This window comes from Pundamilia nyererei, unplaced genomic scaffold (assembly GCF_000239375.1).
Source record: "Pundamilia nyererei isolate P.nyererei 1_Seehausen unplaced genomic scaffold, PunNye1.0 scaffold00028, whole genome shotgun sequence".
Lineage (NCBI taxonomy): Eukaryota > Metazoa > Chordata > Actinopteri > Cichliformes > Cichlidae > Pundamilia > Pundamilia nyererei.
In genome coordinates, this window is record NW_005187429.1 from 3,809,536 (window position 1) to 3,817,501 (window position 7,966).

The following is a 7,966-nucleotide window of genomic DNA, read 5'->3' on the forward strand; positions in this document are numbered from 1 at the left end:
TGTAATAATTTATTCTGTTTTGGGAGTGTTTTTTTTATGTATCTGTATAACCTTAATATACCCATAATGCAAAGCAAATTACAGTAATTAACTGTAGAAATGTTTTCAGGTAAGTTACTGGGCATTTTGTGGTATTTTACTGTGAAAAATACAGCAAAGGTTAACAGTGTATATTATACATACACATTAAAAGTGAATCTCTGTCCAAAAAATGCACTCAGTTTGCTTTTTACTCACTATGTGCATAATTCATTATTCTCCCCCAGTAATTAAGGTTAGGATATGTACTTTTTTAAAATTCCAATCCATTCTTCTTTTGCAGCATTTAAATAACCTTTATCAGATTTGATGGTTTTGTTACAGACTTTTCAAAAAAAGTGTTTTGCTTTTCTTTCACAAATGTGGGGATTAAATTGTGTTAAAATGTACAAAACAGTGATGTCATGTTTTGAGACGAGGACCCAGGGACAGGGAGACTTGATGAATTTAAGAATTATATGATTTATCTTGCCTGGCTGGGCAGCTCTCTGGGTGCTCAGCACCCCCCAAAGCTCTAATCCTAGAATCGCCTCTGCTTTAAATCATATAACGTGTGAACTAATAAGCCATTAAAATAGGATTTAAAGTTTTTTGCTTATATGAAAAGTCTATATATTATTTATTTTATTATTATTTATTATTATTATTATTGCAACTATTGTTACAAAACATCGCAAAACAATAATCCAAACCGTAAACTCCTCGTTTCTACTCAAGGTGGCATTAGTGAAGTGGCGGTGTGGGCACACTTTTACCTCCATTTGGGCCGCAAACACGAGCTCGACCTCACTCAATGTTCCGCACGCGCGCGCACCGGTCACCTCTCAGCAGTCAGGCTCAGCTGCAGTGAATGGAAGCGAGGCGCGCGCACGCAGAGATCACTCGCCCTTGCTTGTTATTAACGTTAATAACGTTATCTCTCGCGTCACTCATGTCCCCGGCGACGACGACGGCCGCCGCAGCAGCCGAGGAGCGGAACGGGAACTGCGGTTCAGGTGCACCGCTGTGATTGAAATACGCGGAAGTTTTGACGCCACCGAGCAGAAAGGAGATGAGCACACCGCTCAAAGGATAGCCCCCGCCCCCCTCCTCCTCCGCTCCCCTCCCTTCGGTTTGTGGACAAGTGTTTATCCGCTGCGAGGCGAGAGCTCGGTCCGTGATGGGATTCCTTCAGGAGCGACCTGCCGCCTATCGTTAACCCCTCTGGAGGTAAGGAGTGAAGCCAAACGACGGTTAACTAACAAAAGAGACCCGGTGGGGTGTCGGACGGGAGCAGCTTATACGAGAAGTGCTCCGTTTTGAGTTTGTGCTGGCGAAAGTTGACTACAACATCCCCGTCGGTTAGTTGGCAACTAAATATGGATGTCAGTTATTTGTAACGCACTCGGGAGAAGTCGTGTGTCCCGTGAAGCGAGGCTGTTTCCTACATGTAGCGACTTGACACCCCCTCCCTGCCAGCTCCACACATTATCGCTTCTTTAACCATTACCATCATCTCCGGTGCTGTTCGGGCACAGCTGTGAAGGCGGTCGACGCACGCAAACTTGTGGTGAGTAAGTGAGCGCAAACGGGACAGACAACAAGGCTGCCATTGTACCGGATCAGCGGCGGATTAACGGAATTCCTTTTCTCTGCTCTGCACTGTCTGAATGGCCTCCAGCCTCTCTCTCAGCCTGCCCGCCTGCCTTCGTGTCACAGTGGGTCTAACATCTTGATTTCTAACCACTCTCACCCCTTGCACTTGTTAGAAACAGTGAGCTAAAACACCCACCGAGCCTCCACACCACAGAGGCCTCAGTGAAACATGTGGATGGGCCACTTAAACTGTATTGTTATCAGGAGAGGACTGATGAGTAGGGTCCAAAAGTCAAAAAAATGGTGTGTGTTTTGCTTCTTTTTTCTGACCAGTAGTACCAAACAAAGCAAAAGAAACAAAAAATAGCTCACAATAATCTATAACAAAATATAATTGAAACTTTTAACCTTTTATAAAGATTGAGGCTGATTTAGCACTCAAACTGGATTTCAGCTGGGCTAAGCAGGAGGAGCGGTCCCAATTTTTGTCAGAAAGGGCCTTGGAGGGTGTTGTTTGTCTACCCCTGCCTCAAAAAGCTCTTGTCTTATGACTGATCATGCACAGCATAGCACTGAATGATAAAGATTGTTATGTGGGTGCTTAAAAGTCTTATTTACATCCCACAGAGAGTAATATTGGTTTGTCTTTTATAGTACTCACAGGCAACAAACAAATCCAGGTCTAGATTTTAATTTAAATTTTTTAATATGTTTTACTCCCCCCCTCCCTCTTTGCACTTGCACATCATGCACCATCTCCAGCCCTCCCCTCCTCCCCTAGAGTAACCAGCCAACATGTGGGGAGGTAATCCCAGCTATTAGGGTAATCTCCTCAGCATGGCGATCAATAGGGGAGGGTGTGCGACAACTACCAGACAAGACTAGTGGGGGGGACAAAATTTGTGCTAAAGAAAAAATGATTTAATCATCTAGATTAGGTCAGGAGGCCGGGGGTCTGGACAGAGGCTTGTTGCTGGAAGGGGGAGGGGTGCAGACAGCGCAGGCAGGAGGATGTGAGGGGTCAGGCCATCTCCACTTTGGGCAGCACCCATTGTGATAGTGGGCTGAAAGTAGGGATGCAGTGATTGGGAAATTCTGTGTGGAAATTGTGTCGAAAATAAGACACTTGTTAAATAAGCAGTGCCCATGCTAATGTTTTTATGTAATAACCTGTTTTGTGGTTGCAAAACAAAGGCAATTGTTATTGTAAGGGAAAATAAGCACAAACACAAGTTTTAAAATGGGTGGTAATAATCATTTCAATTTCCTTTCTTTTTAGTGGGCAGCACTTTAATCTGGGGTGAATGTCAATGACCTCATCAAATGAAAATGAAGCTTCTTAGTCTTTAAATTATTTTTACAAACCTCAGTTTACAATAAAAAAAATCCCTGAAACCATTAAACCGTTGTTCCCTGTGAATCCAGCATGAAGCAGTAAATACTCAGCATGTTTTCATGTTTCTGCTTTGTGTCTCAGTGACACCAAAAGAGAAATAAGATGACAACCTCCTCGAATCTACAAAAAAACAAACAACAAACTTCAGTTGTAGTTTTTGTTTGATTGGTTTTTTTTGCATTCAGCGATTGATTGAAGTGGTTGTGTTACCAGTTGGTCGCCCACAGGCTGAGTGTGCAACATCCTCAACCTCTGGGTGGCCACTTTCGATCATAAGGCTATTCCTGGAGACAGGCAACCCGTCTCCAATAATTTGCCGTCTAATTGCCAACACTGATGAGGGAAACTCCCATTCAACACGTGTCTTTGCAATAGGGCACCCGACGCAACTAGTTGTATTCAGGTTATAATTGTAATTTTTCAGATTGATCACAAACTGCCTACCTAACCCAGTCTTTGAAACAGCCATTTCAAAGGCAGTAAAATTCCAAGTTCACTGCACCTGGTCTCAGTACTTTTGGTCGTGCGGCAAACACTTCAACCAGTTTCCTGTAGTGTTGTTAAAAAAAAAGTCATATTAACACAAATGGCCAAACATGAGCTGCAGTGCTGCTGTTGATCACAACTTCTGTTATCACTTACTGTTTTCATACAGACACTCTCCGCTCCAAATGTTTTAAGCAATCCAGATCATGCAATCATGTAACTTTAAACCATCTTTGACAGATTTCCTCGTCCCTGAGGAAAAAGTGGCTTTAGTCAATTTATTTCTCAGTGTAACATCTATAGTAGGTGTAACAAGCTTTCAGTTATGTTTAACATACATGCAAATCACAGTGGAGTTAGTTTTTTCAGAATGAAACAACTAAAAACCCCTAAAAAAGAAAACAAGTTCTGAGTGGGTTAAACACAGGAAACTGAGCTTTACACTTAGACGTAAAAACATCTGCACTGTTCAGTGGGCCAAATGTCTGCAGCGGGTGAATCTGTGGCTAAAAGGCGTACGCGTTCTTGCTGAGTGTGCATCCTCTCTTTTGATGTGATTACCTAACAGCACATCATACAGATGGATCACATGCTGCATTCAGAGCATGTGGTGGTGGTCACATTACCTGGGCCTTATGTAAACAGATGAGAAACATCATCCTACAGAAAATCTTTAGGGACAAGCTTAAGCATTTAAAATTTAAGCAAGTAAATCTACTCAAATTGCAATTTTTTCCTAAACAAAAAAAGAGAATTATAAATGTAAAATATTTAAACATGCTTTTTCTTTTCTTTTCTAAAGTTCAAAGTTTTAACTTTTATAACGTGTTTGCTAATTTTTCGACACCAAATTAATAAATCAGGAAATTTGTCTTCTAATTACAAATGAAAAATATTCATATTTATGTTAAAAAAAATTCTGAAAATGTAAATGTAAAACAAATAGAATTTTCTTTAGGAGCTTATTGTGATCAGTTCTTTGGAGCAACACTAATTTAGCTACTGCGTCATTTTTTACAAAACCACAAAGCAGTGTTTCTTTATTTTAGCACAATTAAGAATTGAATGGGCGGAGAACATTTATAGTTTTTGATGATTCATATAGGTTCCTCAATAAAGAAAAGAAAGAAGAACATGGCCTTTAAGTCTCCGGTGGAGGAACTGGAGTGCAGACACTGGCAGATGGAAGATGGGAGGGATGAGTAAGGCGTTCACAGATCCCTTCTGTTTGGTCCCATTGAGACCAATGAGACGAGATTGGATGGGTCTGGAGGAATCAGGTTACTATCGGCTCATTCTATTCCAAAGAAGTGGTGGTGTAAAAGATGCAATACCCCTATGGGAAACCTAATCCAGACCCTCCTGCCAGCTGTCATTCTTTTGCTCCAGGGTAAAATCGCTAAGCAGGTATCCCCTTACGCTTTTTCAATCCTTACCTTAATCATCAGGAAACGGGAAATTACACACACATGTCGTTACAAATCATTATCTACTACGTAACTTGAGAATTATGATCTTTTACGCAGATAGAGATCAACATTAGATGTCAGGAAAAAGCAAAACCAAAGCAACTTCAAGTACGTTTGATTAGAAATATCAGCTTTAGCATTTTGTATTTATTTTAGTTAAAATTATGTCAAATTTCTTTCTGATTTGCAGGGGAGTGATTCAGCCTCCTCAGCCTCTGATGCACTTTTTGCATGCAGACATTAATTCTGACTGCAAACCTGTCATAAAAATAATATTTACTGTACAGTTAAAGTGGCTGTGTCCATTATTTGGGCTCAATCTTCATTAGTCTGAGGATCAACTCGAGCTAAAGTTTATCTCCAATTTAAGATGCATAAGATTACAGTGACAGCCTCCTTTTTGGTGAACCTATTAGTCAGTCACCAGAAAAATAACTAGAAAATGATGATAATCATAAATAGGCTTAACAAAACAATAATACTTTTACATAATTTAAATCAACAAAACATTTTCTAATAAGTGTTCTGATTTACTGCTTCTCTTGGCCTTATTCTGTAGGCTTAATCTCCTTTAATCTGCTGTCATTTCTTTTACTTAGTGGCTTGACTCGCATTTAGGTGACAATGAAATCAGTGTCTTCGAATTTACACCTATGGACAGGAGGCCGAACGATGAGAGGAAGGCCGATAAAGTAAAACCAGAGTGATAGAGACATAAAGGGAGACAGTCGGAGTGAGTTTGAGTTGACCTTGCCATGATAATCTAATCCCTGTCGAGAGTGCTTTTTTTAGAGAGCAAGTTAATGCCAGCAGATTATACTCCAGTGTCTCCCACACTAGCCAATCCGAACCGAAAAGAGAGTGGGTACACAGTGGATCCTCAGGCCTACCATGGAGGATAAATCAACAGTAATAATAACCTATAGTAATTGAAAATAGCCCTAAAAATGACAACTCTTCATCTTTGCTTTTCTGCTCTTTAGTGGAGCTGCTCAGGTAGTTTCTGATGTCTGCATGAGACCACTGTGTATTTCTGCAGCAGGTAAAACCGCTGCCGTCTTTTCTCTGTCATGCCACGGATGCCCCCTTTTGTGCACAAAGGGGCATCCATGATAAAAGCCACTCATTGAGCAGCTCATCTCATGCAATGAAGAGTAATCCCTGTATATGTTGTGTAACCAAGTGGAGAGTTGCCCAAGGAGGGGGATGGGCACGAATGTGCGCAAGTTTGTCCGTGCTTGTGACTGTTGAGCTCATGGCTGTCTAATCTTTTAGGTACATTAGGCTGGTCGCCCACAGCGCCTTGCGACCTCACTGTTTTTGTGCAATTAAGTCATTCTAGGAACGCCATAGGCCCTGAATAATAACAGGAGTTGCTTGTGAGCTGTAAAAGGATAATCCAGCTGTGGTGGGATGGAGAGTTGTCTGGAAGGACTGAGCTGTGTACTTTTATCACTGTGTGTTGATCTTGTTTTGCCAGTTTTTTCAAGACTTCACTCTAATGAGGTTGTTCTGTGGTCACTAGGTTATTCTAAGACCTCTACTGCTGCATTCAGGCCACGCTGGCAGGATGGGAAGAAGCATGCCTGTATTACTCTGAGAAAGTCATTGTTAGCTCTGCAGTCACACCACGCAAGTGGAAAAATATCTTGACATTTAACATTTATATGATGACACATATTTCTTTATATTTTTATAGAAGGTATTTGACTGAAGGATAGAAGGAAGGCTTTTTTTAAAACACACTGATATTTCTTTTGTTAACTGGACGAGTTTGTATTCAAGGCAATATATCTGATGTCCAGTTGCTGACTTGTATTGGATAGTTGCTACACATGAAGTCATGCTTGCACCTAGAGTTTGTGTTGAGCCCACAAAACCTGTAAGAAATTATCTTAAACTAACCAGAGAAAAAAATGGTGAATTGACGAGTCTAAAAGACAGAAGACACCCTGACACAAAACTGACATACACCTGCTTGTTTCATACATCAGAGTACTGCACAACAGCGCCGGTTAGCATGGCTATCATCTGTTTACTTGTTCCCCTTCTCAGAGAGAGAGAGAGAAAGAAACTGGGACCTGCTGTTAAACATTAATAAAATAAATAATACATTTAATCCACTAGTATTTCTGGCATTAACTTGGAAGGGCAGCAATATTTAAATGTCTACTCAACTATTTATTGTTTTTTAACATTGACATTCAAAGTAAAAAATTATTATATCAATTAACCAGAAGCTGGCCCTTTTTGCTTTGAAGAGTAGGTAATCATAAAAGATCGATAAAAGATGGGCTTAGCTGCTGTGACATCACCTGATCTAAAGCCTTGAGCGTTTCTGCTGTCGCTTTCTTGGTTGCAGAAACTAAGATGGCTCGAGAAGGGGCGGGTCTGACTGTGAGACCACATGCTCAATGACTTGTGATTGACAGCTGCGAGTGTGTGAGTGTGTGGTTTCATACTTCCATTTTGAACCATCGTATGATCAAGATCTACAAATTTTGTGAATTTGATTATTCAGTATATCCGACAGTGAATGACTTGAGTGCATAAAAAGGGCAGGAAAGTGTCTACAGAGGTCAAGTAAGAAATCCCCTTTCACGTAGATTTCTATGGGATTGAAGGCCATTAATTAAAAGTAAAGTGAGTAAAGTAATTAATCTTTACAGATCATTGAGTTTCAGTTGTGCCTACTATAGATATATCTATGCCAGAAATGTAGAAGTCAGTAGCAATACCAGTAGAATTACATGATTCCCGATACCCAACTCCTTTAATAAAAAAACACTTGAACATTACAAAATTACATTATCTGTAAATAAAAGCAGTACAGAACAAGAAATGTTAAGATTTTACTTTGATAACAGGAAATGGACTGAAATGTGAGTAGCTTAACTTTAAAAGTTAAAATTAGTTCTTCACTGCCCTATGCATAGCCAAGAAAACAGTCCTCATGAACTGGAAAAATAAAAATAATCTTAATTCTAACCAATATAGAAAT

General features: G+C 40.3%; 1 protein-coding gene across 4 annotated transcripts in view; it reads left to right on the top strand.

Annotated features, from left to right (window-relative positions):
• The first annotated feature begins 1,125 nt into the window (after nucleotides 1-1,125).
• LOC102215809 (zinc finger protein 516-like) overlaps nucleotides 1,126-7,966 on the top strand; it is a 22,811-nt gene continuing 15,970 nt past the window's right edge. For 2 of the 4 annotated variants that reach the window (XM_005728520.2, XM_005728521.2), the window contains exon 1: nucleotides 1,126-1,588. The gene's annotated coding sequence lies outside the window, so the exon portion shown is untranslated. The remainder of the gene's footprint in view (nucleotides 1,589-7,966) is intronic. The other 2 variants (XM_005728518.1, XM_005728519.1) reach the window with 1 other exon arrangement.